The sequence below is a fragment of the Bombina bombina genome, chromosome 3, assembly GCF_027579735.1.
Source record: "Bombina bombina isolate aBomBom1 chromosome 3, aBomBom1.pri, whole genome shotgun sequence".
Lineage (NCBI taxonomy): Eukaryota > Metazoa > Chordata > Amphibia > Anura > Bombinatoridae > Bombina > Bombina bombina.
Window position 1 is genome coordinate 504,382,082 of NC_069501.1, and position 17,307 is coordinate 504,399,388.

General features: G+C 40.2%; 1 protein-coding gene across 1 annotated transcript in view; it reads right to left on the reverse strand.

The window, feature by feature from the left end:
- Positions 1-17,307, reverse strand: part of DENND2D (DENN domain containing 2D) — a 441,033-nt gene that overhangs the window by 332,473 nt on the left and 91,253 nt on the right. The gene's annotated exons all lie outside the window — the stretch shown is intronic.

Genomic DNA, 17,307 nt, shown 5'->3' on the forward strand with positions numbered 1-17,307 from the left:
ATGCTGTCTTGGTAGCAGCAGCAGGTTTTTTGGCCTGTTTACCCTTGTTCCAGCCTTGCAATGGTTTCCATGCTGGTTTGGGCTGGGGTGCGTTACCCTTTTGCCTAGTGGCTGTAGAGGTAGAAGCCGGTCCGTTCCTGAAATTGCGAAAGGAACGAAAATTAGACTTATTTTTAACTTTGAAAGGTCTATCCTGTGGAAGGGCATGGCCCTTTCCCCCAGTGATATCTGAAATAATTTCTTTCAACTCTGGCCCGAATAGGGTCTTACCTTGAAAGGAATATTAAACAATTTTGTTTTGGACGACACATCCGCCGACCACGATTTTAGTCAAAGCGCTCTACGCGCCACTATTGCAAAACCAGAATTTTTCGCCGCTAATTTAGCTAACTGAAAAGCGGCATCTGTAATGAAAGAATTAGCCAACTTCAGGGCGTGAATTCTATCCATGACTTCATCCTAAGAAGTCTCCTTCTGGAGCGAGTTTTCTAATTCCTCAAACCAAAAAGCAGCTGCAGTGGTTACAGGAATAATGCAAGAAATTGGTTGAAGAAGAAAACCTTGTTGAACAAAAATTTTCTTAAATAAACCTTCTAATTTTTTATCCATAGGATCTTTGAAAGCGCCACTGTCTTCTATTGGTATAGTTGTGCGCTTAGCTAGCTTTGAAACTGCCCCCTCTACCTTAGGGACCGTCTGCCACGCGTCTCTTCTGGGGTCAACAATGGGGAACATTTTCTTAAATATAGGAGGGGGAACAAAAAGGTACAACTGGTTTCTCCCACTCCTTATTCACTATATCCACCACCCTCTTAGGTATCGGAAACGCATCAGTGTGTACTGGGACCTCTAAGAATTTATCCATTTTACACAATTTTTCTGGGACCACCAAAGGGTCACAATCATCAAGAGTAGCCAGGACCTCCTTAAGTAGAGCGCGGAGGTGTTCTAGCTTAAATTTAAATGCTATGGTATCAGGCTCTGCCTGCTGAGAAACTTTTCCTGTGTCAGAAATTTCTCCCTCAGACAAGCCCTCCCTCACCGCCAAGTCAGATTGATGTGAGGGCACTACAGATAAATTATCCTCTGCGTCTACTTGCTCATTTTCTGTATTTAAAACTGAGCAATCACGCTTCCTAGGAAAGCTGGCAGTTTGGATAAAAATGCTGCGATAGAATTATCCATTACTGCTGCTAACTGTTGCATAGTAATCGCAATTGGTGCGCTAGATGTACTGGGCATCGCCTGCGCGGGCATAGCTGGTGTTGACACAGAAGGAGAGGAAAGCAAGCTATTTTCACTACCTTCAGCTAAAGAATCATCTTGGGCTATATTTTTAAGTGTGATTGTACTATCCTTAAGCTGTTTGGACGCTATGGCACACTTCACACATAAATTTAATGGGGGAACCACCTTGGCCTTTGGACATACAGAACATAGGCTATCTGAAGACTCAGACATGTTTAACAGACTTAAAGGGACATGAAACCCAATTTTTTTCTTTCATGATTTAGAAAGAGCACACATTTATAAACAACTTTCTAATTTACTTCAATTATCTATTTTGCTTCATTCTCTTGATATTCTTTGCTGAAAAGCATATCTAGATATGCTTAGTAGCTGCTGATTGGTAGCTGCACATAGATGCCTCCTGTGATTGGTTCACTGTGTGCATTGCTATTTCTTCATTAAAGTATATCTAAAGAATAAAGCAAATTAGGTAACAGAAGTAAATTGGAATGTTGTTTAAAATTATATTCTCTACCTTAATCATGAAAGACAATGTTTGGGTATAGTGTCCCTTTAAACAGAACAAAAACGTTACTGTATCTTTAAATAATAAAAAAAACACACTTTTTTACTGAAATATCAAAAAAACATGAAATAAACATCCGATTTTAATGAAATTTTCACCACAGAGTCTTAATGCTTTGAAAAGATTGCACACAAATTTTCAGATCAATTAACCCCTTAATGCACACTTTTTTACTGAAACATCAAAAAAAACATGAAATAAACATCCAATTTTAATGACATTTTCACCACAGAGTCTTAATGCTTTGAAAAGATTGCACACAAATTTTCAGATCAATTAACCCCTTAATGCCCAAACCGGAGTTAATAACAGTTATTAACCAGTTAACACACTACAGTACTAGCCACAGATTTCACTGTAGCCTTTTACCTTCATTAGGGATTATTTTAGCAGGAAATAAGCCTCCCTGGAGTCTTTTATGATGCCTCTTGACTCCCCACATGAAGATGCATGGATTGCCTAGGCAAAAACAACTGCACAATTTAGGCCTAAAGATGAGGCCTCCTCCCTCTTCATTCTAGAGTGGAGGGGCCTTTCTGACTAGATTTAGGTGTCCAAATAAGTGCCAGGCCGAAATTAAACCCCAAAAGTGTTTTAAAGTCTGAAATAACACCTTATTTATAGTGAAAAACATGCTAAAAAGCAATCGATTTTAAAGCCCACAATAGTGTCAACCAGCATAGAGCCCTAAATATAAGCCATCATTTTATACAGTCTATTAGAAAAAAAAATGGCTTAGCAATCCCAGAGGGAATTTCTGACAGTCTTCTAGCATTACATGGTCTTGTTAGAAACATGACTGATCATACCTGAAGCAGATAAGCCTGCAAACTGTTCCCCCCAACTGATGTTCTCTGGTTAACAGTCCTGCGTGGGAACAGCAATGGATTTTAGTTACTGGTGCTAAAATCATACTCCTCTCAACAGAAATCTTCATCACTTTTTGCTGTAGAGTAAATAGTACAAACCGGCACTATTTTAAAATAACAAACTCTTGATAGAAGAAATAAAAAACTACAACTAACACCACATACTCTTTACCACCCCCGTGGAGATGCTACTTGTTCAGAGCGGCAAAGAGAATGACTGGGGGGGCGGAGCCTAAGGGGAGCTATATGGACAGCTCTGCTGTGTGCTCTCTTTGCCACTTCCTGTAGGGGAAGAGAATATCCCACAAGTAAGGATGAAGCCGTGGACCGGATACACCAATGTAGGAGAAAGTATACCACCACTGGACCCATACGGTAAAGGGACATATGTTGTGTTTCCCCTCAGGGGTTGCTGTCACCACTGGACGGAGACGGGAAAGGGATAATGGATATGACCCGCTCTATCTCGCAGAGCAGGAAAGGGTGAGGAGAGATACACATTTTTTTTATTTATTTTTTTATATATAGTTGGCGGATACATATTATGGGAGCTAACATAGCCATACAAACCATAAGCCAGGTGATATTATACTAAATACGAGCATGTGTGTTATTGGTTTACACTATGGGTATATTAAGGACTAGCAAACATTGGTGTCGGACATTGGTAACACAAGTTATAGCCAGGTGACCAGCTACCAGGAATTTAAGGCTAAAAACTGTAAATAGGTTGCTAGATATAATTTGGAATTACACTCTTTGTCCTCACAGTACTGGTGATCATCCATCAGGAGACCCAAAACCACTTTGCATATTATAGCTCTGACTTAGGGGCATGGGCCCTATACCCCAGAGTCGAGAGTAAAAAGTTTACCTCCCTTGAGTATCATAGACTATGTAATATAGTGAATATAAAGATATGGGCAGGATATGAAAAGTAAGGGCTTGAGGAACATATATGTAGACTATATTGTTACAGCTTATGGAGGGCTACTATAATAGTGTATACTAAACTAGGAGAACAGAGTTATACCCGGTACACTTTCTCAATCAATATGTGTGCATAGATACAGAGAGAACTAGAGTTAAACTACATCAATTATTATATATAGTCTTATTTAAGATCAGTCCACTTCAGAAGTAACAGTAGGCCAATCTAGAAAATAATTTTCAGCAGACCTATAACTTTAGAAACATGCGTACAGCTAGCATGTCATGCATAGGTATTTCAGTTGGGCCTGCGAGAGTCTAATAAAATACCGGTACCATAGGCATGTATGAAGTCCACAATACAATATACAGAGCTAGATCAACAAATAGACAGTATATGTTAGCTAAATGTAAACTAAATCGTGGGTCAGTGATGTAGATCACAGAACAGATATTACAGAAGGTCCTACGATTAAGGCATATATCTATCTCCCTATGCAATTAGAAAACAAAAATTACCCATACTTCGTTGCAACACTGTCTATGGTTTGGGAAGCAAAGAGAGAGAAATATTGGATGCAGTTAAAAATCAAATACATATTACACAAATTGACCATGTATGCTAAAAGGTGGAGTCTAAACGCTTATGTCACGGTTTATAATTATATCTGCATGAACAGGATATAACCCACAATATAGAAAACGCTGGGGAATAGGAGTAACCAGTGGGAAACTATGAAGAAGTAGGTATTCTTCATAATAGCAGATCTCAATCCACCAGTAGTATAAAACTGAGCTATAAAACCTATATATTTATGCTTTTGTAGTAACTACACATACATATTTGGCCCTATACAGCTGTACTATACCCTTTTACTGTTATAATCTCAGAGGGAGAGCAGGGTAAAACATACATTTAATGATACACATAACAGACAAGTGGGGAAAAAAATAACTATAGCTATCAAAGAACCTTGCATATAATTATGGGAGTATTGAAAGTCCAGTCCGGGATGTAAGTTCCAGCTTCTATCTGTCAACGGAGAGTATTCCGGATTTCCCATAGTTAATGGAGTCGTGTGAGGCGGTCAAATCCATTTGCAAGGTTTTCCAGTGTGGAAGCCGGCACTTCACAATCATGTGGATCATACACGCTCGCCAAGAAATAGGTAAATTTAAATTTTGAGGCGATCCATTTATGGACCTCGGGGCTTTCACTCCTTTCTGCCGTCCTACTGTCTTTAACTATCACCATTATCGCAAAGTTAGGACCCGCATCCGTCTCCTCTCTTACCACGGTGGATGCGTGGCCAAAACTCAGGATCAGTCTCCATTGTGTAGATCCCCCCCGGCTCGTAATTGGAAGTGAACCGGATTGGCACATCAGCATTAGGGTCAAGGGTCTTCTGCTCCATCTCTATGCAGCTATTAGCCAGAGAGTCTCCAGTCTGAAGATAGCTCTCGCTGTGCAGGCCTAAGACTAGTATCGCAGCATCCGCTGTACTGTCAGCTGGGCTTCCATTCTGGGTTGCGGCCTGAATGTATAGAACAGGCTCGCCATTATTTCCACGTATGGGGACTTCTAGTTCTAGGGCACCGGTGGCCAGATTGGCTAGTTCAGGCACTCCATCTGTTTCTGCACATCTGTCCTTATGTTCTTCATGTCCACATGGGCAGCGAGGGGTCGTATCAGATGAGTCTTCCCCACAACCAAGTAAGTGTTACAAAGTAAGGCCTTAAAGTGATAGCAAACTCACCGTTCCAGCTAATAACCATTGCAACAACCTATTTTTTTTTTATTTTTTTAAAGAATATTTTTATTGAAAAAAGAAATTATTAACATGGTTTATACAACATTTAAAGCAACATATTTTTCAATTTTCAGGTTATTTTTTGGTAAACCAGTTGTTACTTAGCATCAAAAGATCAAAAGTCTTTTCGTGTCCATCAAGGCTCTATGGCCTTTCAATTATAATCAGTTGTAGTTAACAGAAAAGGGAGAACAAAGTCTTGTAAGAAGTCATTTACATCAGGACACTCCCAAGTACAGTGTGAGTATCTCTTAGGAGTGGTAAACAATGAAAAATAAACGTTGGTTCCCACCATGTCGCGGTGCCACGATTCGCCACTCACAAGCATGTGAATAACTGCCCATATCCCCAACTGAGCTGTATGTAAGTTAGAGTCAGAGTGTCTCTGTCTAGGTGAGTAATGATTTCATACGTTAGCTATCCCCAAATCCTCACCGATATTTACAATCTGGTTGAGGATATCACTGGTGATTACTATGACTTTCTTTCCACATCTGAAGCATAAGGTCATGTATGTCTGCGGTTCCCTGGTGATATCTTTCCAGTTGCAAGAGGGTGTCAACACGTTGGCTCCACTCCGCAACTGTAGGGGTTGTCCGTGATTTGCAGTATTTTGGAATCAACATTTTAGCACTGTTCAACATTATCAACATCAGTGCCCTGCTTTGTCTGCTCTCCAGACTGGGCAAAGATAGATACAGTATTGTTTTAGGGCTATTTTGTAGTGTCTTCCCTATCGTGCGTTCTATCTGGTTTAATACATTCACCCAGTATGTGTCTAGCTTGGGACAGGACCACCAAATGTGTGTCTGTGTTCCCTCTCCCCCGCAGTCTCTCCAGCACCGTCCCGACGCTGTCTTGTATATCTGGTGTAGCCTACTGGGCGTGAGGTACCACCTTGACAAAAACTTATAGCTGGCCTCCTGCACTTTAACCGATATTGAGGCTCTTTTAGTGATTTGGAACGCAGCCTGCCATTCCTTGATGTCTATCTCTGTTTGTAGCTCTTTTTCCCATGCCTTTGTATATGTGGGAAGGGAGTGTGACTCCTCTACTACTAGGAGTCTGTATGTTAGTGCAATAGCGTGAGCTGCGGGGGTATCTCGTAAACACATGCTTTCGAATGCTGTCACCTGTATCGTCAGAGTGTGTTTGTGGCGGTGGGTCGCAAGATAATGAGCAACCTGCGAGTGTGACAGCCAATTCATGTGTGTGCCTATTTTCGTTTCCCGCAGGTCAGTTAATGGCAAGAGTTTGTTTCCCTCTAGGAGAGATAGTAGCGTGAGTTCTTTGAAGGGAGTCATGGGCCCTGGCTGCTTTTCCCTATAGTTCCAAGGTATGTCAGGGTTCTGATAAATGGGGGTTAGTGGCGCATCTATGGAGGAAATATTCGTGGTTGTGCGTATGATTTTGTCCCACTGGGTGTAGAAATCCAATAACAGGGGATATATGGTAGTGGCTCGAGACCTAAGCTTCTCTGGAACCCATGCCTGAAGGCCAGCATTCCTTGTATGTCACAGTCTAATTGTACCCACATCTTATTGGGATCATTATAGCACCAGTCTAGCAGTCTTTGCAGTGTGATAGCCTGCTTGTAGATATGTATATTAGGGACTCCAAGTCCCCCTCTATCCCTGGGAAGGTATAGCGTTTTTTTTGCTACCCGTGGCCTAACATCGCCCCATATGTATTGCTCTAAGATGTTTTGTATCCTGTGTAAATAATCGGTAACGGTATGGGTGTGGTCCGTAATAGATATAATAGCTTGGGGACCACATTCATTTTTACAACGTTGATTCTGCCTATCCACGATATTGTTGTTTTTTTCCCAACTAGACAGGTCTGAAGTCAGTGTATGTTCCAACGTTTTGTAATTGGCCTGGAATAGAACCTGTGGATCAGGAGACATGTAAATACCTAGGTATTTCATCTTGGTCTGTTGTGTTCTGAGTGGGCAGTTTTGCAGTGTTTTTGGTAGTTCGTCTGGGTCATATGTAACATTAAGTAGTTCAGACTTAGTTATATTAAGGTGGAAGTTAGAAACCAGTCCGTATTCCCCGAAGGTGGCAAGAGCCCAGGGCAGTGAGTTCTCTATGTTTGTCAGGGTAAGCAACACGTCGTCTGCATACAGTGCAAGCTTATGTTCTTTTGCTTTTACCGGTATCCCTGTGATCTGCGGGTTGTCTCTTATTTTTTGGGCAAGTACTTCTATGGTGATGGCGAAGAGAATTGGCGAGAGGGGGCACCCCTGCCTTGTGCCATTTTGAATAATGAACTTATCGGATAACAGGCCGTTGACCTTGACCCGCGCTGTTGGATATCTATATAGGGTAAATATTTGGGCTATGAAAGTGTCGCTAAACTTCATTTTATGCAGGACCTCCTTTAAGAAATGCCAGTGAACCCTGTCAAAGGCTTTCTCTGCATCTGTGGACACTAAAATTGCTGGTATAGTGTGTTGTTGGGTATAGGTTATCAGTTGAAGTACCTTTAACGTGATGTCCCTTGCCTCCCTCCCAGGAACAAAGCCCACCTGGTCGGGGTGTATTAGTTTTGGTAAGTACCGATTAATTCTTGTGGCCAAGATTTTAGCAAAGATCTTGATGTCCGAATTCAAGAGAGAGATGGGGCGAAAGTTTTCTGGTTTGTTCGGACACTTGCCTTGCTTGGGTAATACCGTAATGGTAGCCACTAACATCTGCTCTGTGAAGCCCCCGTCTTTTAATAAGGAATTAAATAGGGATGCTAGGGGTGCTCGTAAATGATGGGTGAAGGTTTTATAGTAATTAATGCCCAGCCCATCCGGCCCAGAGCTCTTGCCACTCGACAAGGACTTGATGGCGGCTGTAATCTCATTGTATGTGATCGGTGAGTCCAGTGCCTCAATATCCTCTGTGTGTAATGTGCGTAGGGTCACTCCCTCTAAGTAACTGTCTATTTCCTGCTGCCTACAGTCATTCCGTATATTATATAGATTCTCGTAGTACTGTCTAAATGTCTCCGCTATCTTGATACTATCCTTGTGCGTATCCCCTAGTGTATCTGTTAGTGTATGCACATGCGTGTTTAGCTGTTGGCGTTTCAACGCCTTGGCTAGGGATGAACCCGATTTGTCATTTATATCAAAATATTTTTGCTTCAGCATTGTGGCTTTGTGCTGGTATTCCCTGATATAGTGATTATTTAGGTAATTTCTTGCTTTAGTTAGATTCTTTAAAAGGGCTTGGGAAGCTGGAGTCAGTTTGTGTTGTGTCTCCCAATAGCGGATTTGTGAGAGTGTAGAATTTACAAACTGTCAATTAGTTTTAACTTTCCTCGCCTTGTGTTTAATAAACTCCCCCCCGCACCACGCACTTGTGTGCCTCCCATGTTGTGGATGGGGACGTGTCTGCTGGAGAGTTTTCCCTAAAGTAGTGTCCAAGTGTCTCATCTATTTCTGATTTAACTAGCGGGTTAGACAAGTCAGAGTCGTCCATTCTCCACAGGGGGGAAAGTGATAGCGTGTCCGGCCATATAAACGAGCACATCACTGGCGCGTGATCGGACCACGTTATTGGTAAGATGGAGGCAGTCTCTATCATGGATAGTCCTAGTTGGTCTGTTATGATGTAGTCAATCCTGGTGTAAACGTGATGTGGGTGTGAGTAAAAAGTAAAGTCTGAAGTGTTTGGGTTTTTGGACCTCCAGATGTCATGCAGCTTTAACGTGTATAGTTGAGCGTTTACAGATTTAATGACTTTCAGTGGTGTGCTTGTCCGCCCTGTTGAAGTATCACGTGTGGGGTCCAAAGGAAGGTTAAAGTCACCCACCATGAACACCACACCTTTCGTATGTTCCAGCAACAGCTGGGTCACATGTTTAAGAATTGTGTGCTGTCCCTGATTAGGTAGGTATACATTCACCAATGTAACATAGGTGTTAAACAGAAGTCCTATGACCATTAGGTATGATCCTTTGGGGTCTTTTACGACATGTTTGGGTTGAAATTGAATAGAGTTTTTTAAGAAAATACCTACTCCCCCTTTTTTTTTAGGGCCCTGAGGCCAAGAAGTAAGTCTTGTATCCATGGTTCATGAACCTCTGCTCCCTACCTTTTTTAAAATTAGTTTCTTGTACAAAGAGCAGGTCCCCCAATGCTTTGTGAAGCTGTCTAAATGCGATTGAGCGCTTCTCAGGACTGTTAAGGCCCTTGGCGTTTATCGATAAGAATTTAAGGGGCCTCCCCTGCAAGCTTCGCTGGTTCACCATATCTATGTAATTACTCTCTCCTGCTCTGTTTGTGATAATGGGAAAGGGTCAGTCACCCCCTATAGCTAGTCTAGTAGGTATGGAAAACTGAGGAGGGTCCCTGCCCTCTCACTTCAGTCTGGGGTCAAGTGTGTCTCTCGGATCTGCGTGGGGAGTGAACTGTCGTGTATTATCGTGAGTTGTGATGGGTCGCTTAAGAGTCAAATGTGTAACTTGGCTTACCGTGGCACCTGCAACAAAGAAACCTTGTAAAACAACAATAGCAATATTAACCAACAGTTAAGAAACAAAGGAGTTATAGCAATTCAAGGGCAGTATCACCGCCCCTAAGCCCAAAAAACATGAGTATAATATGTAACATACGACCTGTAGCCATCTAGTATTATTAAGAGTCCCCACGAGCTGCAGGAAGCACCATCTCTTGAAATTTGCTAGAGTCCACTTGGCTGCTGTGTGTGTTTGATGATGTGGCTTGCTTTACAGGATCTGGTCGGGAACCTTCTCCCAAAGACTGGAAGCGCTTATCAAGTGGTCTCTGTATTTCCATGTTGTCATGCTCTGTATGTTCTGGAGGTTGGATGGTGATCCGCAAGGCCTCGCAGAAGCGCGGCAAGTCCTCTCCGGACCTGTAGACTGCAGTGGTTCCATCCCTTGTGGCGATACTAACTGGAAAGCCCCACCTGTAGAGTATTTTCTGTGCACGTAGAACAGCAGTGATGTAGTTGAGTTCCCTCCTTTTCTGAAGGGTTGTCGGATTCAGGTCAGCAAAGATTTGAATGCGGTTGCCCGCGTGAGTGAAGTCCTGTTTCTGTCTGGCATGTTTGAGGATTTCTTCCCTATCCTTAAAGAGGAGGAGCTTGAGTATGACATCCCTAGGGGGTGCCTTAGGCGGTGGTTTGGCCCTCAGGGCACGGTGTACTCTTTCAATAGACACCTCTGGTGCATTACTGTTTCCTTTGTGTCCCCTAAATAAATCTTGTACACACCCTTCCAGTGCTGCCGGCTGTATAGACTCTGGGATACCGCGTATCCGGAGGTTGTTCCTCCTGCCCCTATTGTCTAAGTCCTCCACTTTATCCAACAGGTGGTGGATGGTGTCCTCTTGCTCATATGCCAAACGTGACATGTGCTGAATATCATTACAAGTGGTATTATGGTTCTCCTCCAAATTTGTCACTCTGTGTTACTCTTGACAGGTCTCGCTTCAGATCAGTATACCAAGTTTTTTTTTTTTTTCTTTTCCCTTATAATATTTTTTCTTCTCTTATATTCTTTGTAGGAACATCTATTTACACATAAATACACCTCAAATGAGCTATGCTATTCCTTAAACAGTTTCTTGGGTTCTCCTGCTCGGTATTAATCCTATTTATCTTCTTTTCCCACAAGGATGCTACCAGTAGCCATCCCGTCGTTAACTAGAACGAACACAGGAATCACCCAAGAGAAATCAAAAACATATTAAAAACCATGCCCGGGGGGGGAAGGGGAAGCAGTGAGAAAAAAAAAAAAAAATTTAGAGAATTTTGGCCCATCCTTTACTTCCTTTCATTGTAGATCTGCCAATAAATTCCTTCTAATATTAAAAGTATTTTTATTCATACCTTATTAGCAACGTACCCAATTTGAGGGTAATGAGCCGTCTAAAATTAATTCTAGGAAGGGTATAGAATCTTGAAATGTGGATAAGATATGATATTGCACTGTAATAGATGATCCATAGATATACTTTTTCCACTTCTTAAAAAATGTTACAACCTGATTCTCTGCCCCCTTATCCAATCCTGTGGTCTCTATCATAATCTGACCTCTCATGTGATTTACAAATTCAGTTAAAGGCGGAGAGTTTTTGTGCTTCCACATTTTACATATTACATTTCTTGCAATCAAGATCGCTGTATTTATAAATAATCTAGCTCCTATGTTATGTATTGGGTACAAAAAGAAAACATGCTTTGCAGCTAGTTCTATCGTGTCGCTTACATTTCTATTTATCCAGTATTGTATTTTACTCCAAAATTGCATGATCTTTGGACAGCTGCAAAAATAGTGCAGGAGATCCGCGTTTGCTCTGTGGCATTTAAGGCAAACCGTCTGGAGTTGAGACCATTTAGCAATTCTGGCTGGGGGTAGATAAAAATTGTTAATTACCTTATATTGAGACTCTCTTAGATGTATTCTATCTGTTGCTTCTAGTGTTCTCCTTAAACTATCTGTTACGTCTTTATCTTGCAGTTGCGGAAAGTACTTTACAAATTTTTGTTTGATCTGATTAATATGCCATTCTCCTTCTTGAACCATGATATACTGATACCAGGTTGATATTGATCGGATACCCGCTTTATGTAATATAATGCCTGACTCTATGTTTGTCTGAGTCCAATTCTCACCAAACCTTTTTTCATAATCATTTATATAATGGCGAGCCTGCAAATATGCATAAAAGTGTTTAAATGGCAGATTGTACTTGCTTGCCAGATTTGCAAATGATCTAATTGGCCCTGATTGTAATTCTTTCAATTGTGATACATATATCAGCCCTTTGTTTTTCCAAACATTAAATAATTCATTACTATACCCTGGTAAGAAAGCTGGGTTGCCACAGATCGGAAGCTGGTTGGAGATCTGGAATTCTATACCCAATATCTTGCAATATTTCTGCCACGCAGACACAATATTTGCAATAGTAGTTAGTCTACTGACATTACTTGGTAATTGTTTGTGTGGACAATGCAGAATAGCCTGCAGATTGAATGGTTTGATTAATTCCGTCTCCTGATCATAATAGGTAACGTAATCTGTTCTACTAAGCCAATCTATCCCAAATTTGACCAATGAAACTATATTATAATACTTTATATTAGGACATGAAAAACCCCCAAACAGCTTCTCCTGAGCCAACTTGCTAAATGCAATGCGTGACGTCCTTTTCCCCCAGATAAAAAAAGCACATGCCTTGTTATAACTATCAATATCCTTTTTCTGCAATAGCAAGGGTAAATTCTGTAACAAAAACAAGAATTTTGGGAATATGATAGATTTTATAACATTTATGCGAGCTGAAATCGATAGATAATATAAGTTCCATTTTGCTAGGTCATAGTGTAAATTTTGAAATAACTCTTTAAAATTAAGCTGATACCAATGTGCAGGATTCTTACTGATCTTAATTCCTAAATAGTTGATGCTGTGCACTTCTTTAAACTTATCTGAATAACTATTTTTATCTTTTATAATCCATAAAATTTCTGATTTGTTAATATTGATTTTGTACCCAGAAAATGAACTGAATAATCTTATTATTTCCATGAAACGGGGTATGCTCTGTCTCGTATCTTGTAAAAATATTAGTAAATCATCAGCATATAATGATATAGATACTTTCTGATTCCCTATTAAGACCGGTGGAAGGTGCTTTCTGAGATATATAGCTAGTGGTTCTAGTGCGATATCGAAGAGTAGTGGTGATAGGGGGCAGCCTTGACGTGTCCCTCTACCCAGAATGATGTTCTGTGATAGTTCACTGTTAATAAGGAATTGGGATCTAGGTTTGTTATATAATAACCCAATCAAATCGACCAGGGCACCTGAAAAAAACAAACTTTCTCATCGCGTTTATTAGATGATCCCAGATAATCGAGTCAAAAGCCTTTTCAGCGTCAACAGTGACTAATGCTATATCTTTCCCCTGGTATTTATTCCCGGCGTCCTGGCCGATCTGATGAAGGTAGTCCACAGTGGTGAGTACTCTCCGCATGTTTCGAACTGAATTCCTTCCTGGGATAAAACCTGCCTGGTCAGGGTGTATGATATCAGTAATTGATTTTTTCAATCTATCTACAATGAGGGACATTAAGATTTTGTAATCCTGGTTTAGAAGTGAGATCGAGCGGTATGATGCAACATTGGTTGGATCCTTCGCTTTTTTATGGATTAAAGTAACTACTGAATCGGAAAAATAGCTTGACTTCATATCTTTCTGAAGATAATATTGATTAAATAATCTAGATAGAGTGGGAGATATCTCTGCTGCCATTATTTTGTAGAATTCTGCCGATAGGCCGTCTGGCCCTGGAGCTTTACCAGATTTAGACCTTTTTATGACAGCTAATATTTCTAATTCAGTTATAGGGGCATTAATATTCTGTAACGCTTCCTGTGAAATCTGCGGGATGTCCAGCCCCAGCCAGAATTGCTCTTTCTGCGTCTCGTTGACCTCCTACTTAGCGTAGAGTCTGCTATAATAATCATAGGATATTTGTCTAATTTCATCTGTATTGGTGAATATTTTCTCTCCTGATCTAATAGCAAGGATTTGGTTTGATTTCTTCCTGAATTTGACCAACCTGGCCAGATGTTTAGCAGATATACCCTGGAAACCCTGAAATTTAGCTCTGTTTTTTAGCTCTTCCTGTGCTCCAATCTTTTTTAGAAAACATTCCCTCTCCACTCTTGCTTCTTTATACTTGTCCCAAGTGTCCTTATTGGGTGATCTAAGGTAATTAGCGTAATTATTTTTAAGTTGATTAGACAGATGGATTTCTCTCGCTTTATTTTTCCTGTTTCTTTTAATCATATATGCTTTCACCTCCCCACGGATGACTGCTTTACCCGCCTCCCATAGCACCTCTATTTTATTTTCATACTCCCGATTTTGTATGTAGTACTCCCTCCATTTTTGCTTTAACCAATTTTCAAATTGTGCATTGTTAATCATATAGTGAGGAAAACGAAAGGTACTAGCTGTTTTTTTGGAGGGAACACTCAACATGATCCTTATACCAATAATCGCATGATCCGAAAGGAGTATTTCCGAGATCTGTGATTCAATTTTATGTTTCATGATCTGCTCATCTACTAGGAACATGTCTATTCGGGAAATTTTTTTGTGGGCGCCCGATTCACAGGTAAATTCACGAGTGTCAGGATGTTGAATTCGCCACACATCCCGTAGTTTTAATATACCGGTGAAGCTCTGCAAATGCTTAGCTTCCCTGTAATTGGCCGCTCTCCGGCGAATTTTATATCTGTCTAGATCCGGGGCACAAAATGTTATTAAAGTCCCCTGCTACAATCAGGTTCTACCCAATATATGGAGATAGAACCTTTTTCAATGTATCCCAAAACTTAGGATCCCAGATATTTGGCGCATATATATTACATAACGTCCATGTCTTGTCATCTATTTTTAGCTGTAACAGTATGTATCTCCCTCCTGGGTCTAATTCCTGTTTGATTATCGTATATGATAGTTCCCTTCCAAGCATTAATGCTACTCCTCTCTTTTGTTTCTCACAAGGTGTTGCAATTATTTCAGCTATCCAATTTGTTTTCAATTTTCCTATCTCTGCTTTTTTAAGGTGTAATTCTTGAAGGAATATAATATCTGGCTTATGCTTCCTAATTTCCTTAAGATCATTTTTACGCTTGATGGGGGACGTTATTCCGCCCACATTCCACGAAATTAAATTTAATGAGCTACTCATTTAGTCTCTATTTATTATGCTTTCTGGAAAAAAAAAATATATAAAATCCCACTCCCCCCTGCCCCCCCTCCCGATACCATCTAACAATACCTCCATTGCAATCTCTCTTTCCATAAACAGTTAATTACTCCTAAGCAATTACTTTACACTTCAATGTTATTTTCTCTGCAGAACTCTTTTGCGTCCTCAATTGTATTCAGTGCAATGGGACCATCCATGCCCAGCACTGTAATTTTTGCCGGATATTTCATGGTCGCTTTCAAGCCTGCCCTAATTAGGCCTGAGCAAAATGGTGCCATCACACGCCTCTTTGTTGACGTTTCTATTGAAAAGTCTTGGAATAGGAGGATCTGTTTGGTGTTTATATTGAGTGTCTGAGCTTTTCTGTAGTTTTGCATAATTTTCACTTTATCTTGAAAGTTTAGGTATTTTATCAAAACCATTCTCGGTCGTGCACTGCCATCTTTTAACTGTCTCACTATACCAACTCTATGTGCCCTCTCCACCTGAAAGCTTCCCTCGACTACTTGTAGGCCCAGTAATTTTGGTAGTGTGTGTGCACTAAATAGTAAAAGGTCCTCAAATTCTTTTGACTCTGGGAGACCAATTACCCGCACATTGCTACGCCTAGACCTGTCCTCCAGATCCTCAATTTTAGCTTTTAATACTTTAATCTCATCTGTATGTGTATCTAAAACAACCTCCTGTTTAAAGTGCCTGTCTTCCACATTCGAGATTCTGGATTCTACTTCCATAAGTCTATTAGAGAATTGCTTTATATCATTTGACAGAACTGAGATTTCTGTTTTTATCATTTCAAACTGCGGCAATATCAGATCTGCCAACTGATTTGTAGTTAACTGTTTTTCCAGATTTAATTCGGGGCTTCTGATAGATACCTCTTGTGTGTTCTCTTGTGAGGACTTTTGTTTTCTATCCCTCTTTAGAGGCATAGCTGGAGATTTGTTTTTAGAATTTGTAATATATTTCTCCATTTATTCTGCTGTTCAAGACCGATTTCTATCTCCCTTTTTTAATTGAGATAATCAGAAATGATACACCAATTTAAGGGCGGCCTTTCACTTTTACACACTATTTAAGAGTGTAACAGTTCGGATACAATTTACTTATTTAACCCAGTACGCAGAGACTGGCCTGTTCAAACACCTCCTAACAGGATACCCTGATATGTTGAGGTTTAGGTACAAGTTTTTAGATTCAACTCTTCTGTTCTCTACTGTTAACTGCTTTGGATCTTTGTACTTAGTATATGTTAGTCATATGGTACCCACTATAATGAATTTCAGACACTAATCAGCAGATGCATACTGCATCATGGAGCACCGTGGACCCTCACAGGGGGATACACTTCCAAGGAATACCAAATATCCTATTCACTATTCAGCTATTTTTACCCATAAGCACAAAATGTGAAGATTTGGGATATCATACAACCTTTTTGAACTTGGTACCATCTATGCAAACTTAACAGTTCAGATACCATCTGCAATATTAACACAAACATGTGAAAACATGTTTCATAGAATTAACACAGAATGTGAAGATTTGTCAAAACGTATGCCCTCTTTTTTTTTTCCTTCTTTTTTTTAACCTATATATTTTTTTCCTTATTCCCCTTTTAATTTGACACAATATATGAAGATTAAGCAGTTTCAAATAAAATCTACAGAGTTAACATAAAGTGAGAAAATTTTACATATCAGTTAAATTCTACTTTACGGGTAGGTATCAAGTATCAAATGCTTATACAGGCCACCACCGATAGTCCCTTCATTTCCATAAAACAGTACACACTTAGGTATATAAATTCAGGTTTCAAAACAAGTAGAGTCTTGCACACAAAGGAGACTGCCAGGTATAATGTGCACTTGACTTAACATAATACTAATGTGTCCTGGGAACTCCAGCTGCTATGCTCTGCTATTTTTATCTGTGCTTTTCCTTTTTTTTTTTTTTTTTTTAAATGTCCTCAGTATAAGTTTTCACAGATAAGGGGGAGGAGAAAAAAAAAAAAAAAGAGTCCCGCCACACATTTAGCCCAGCATTCGAAGTTCTGTATTCCCGCAGGTTATGAGCATTTGTCTTCCCCTTAGGATTAACTAGCCTTGCAGCATACAGACTAGTTT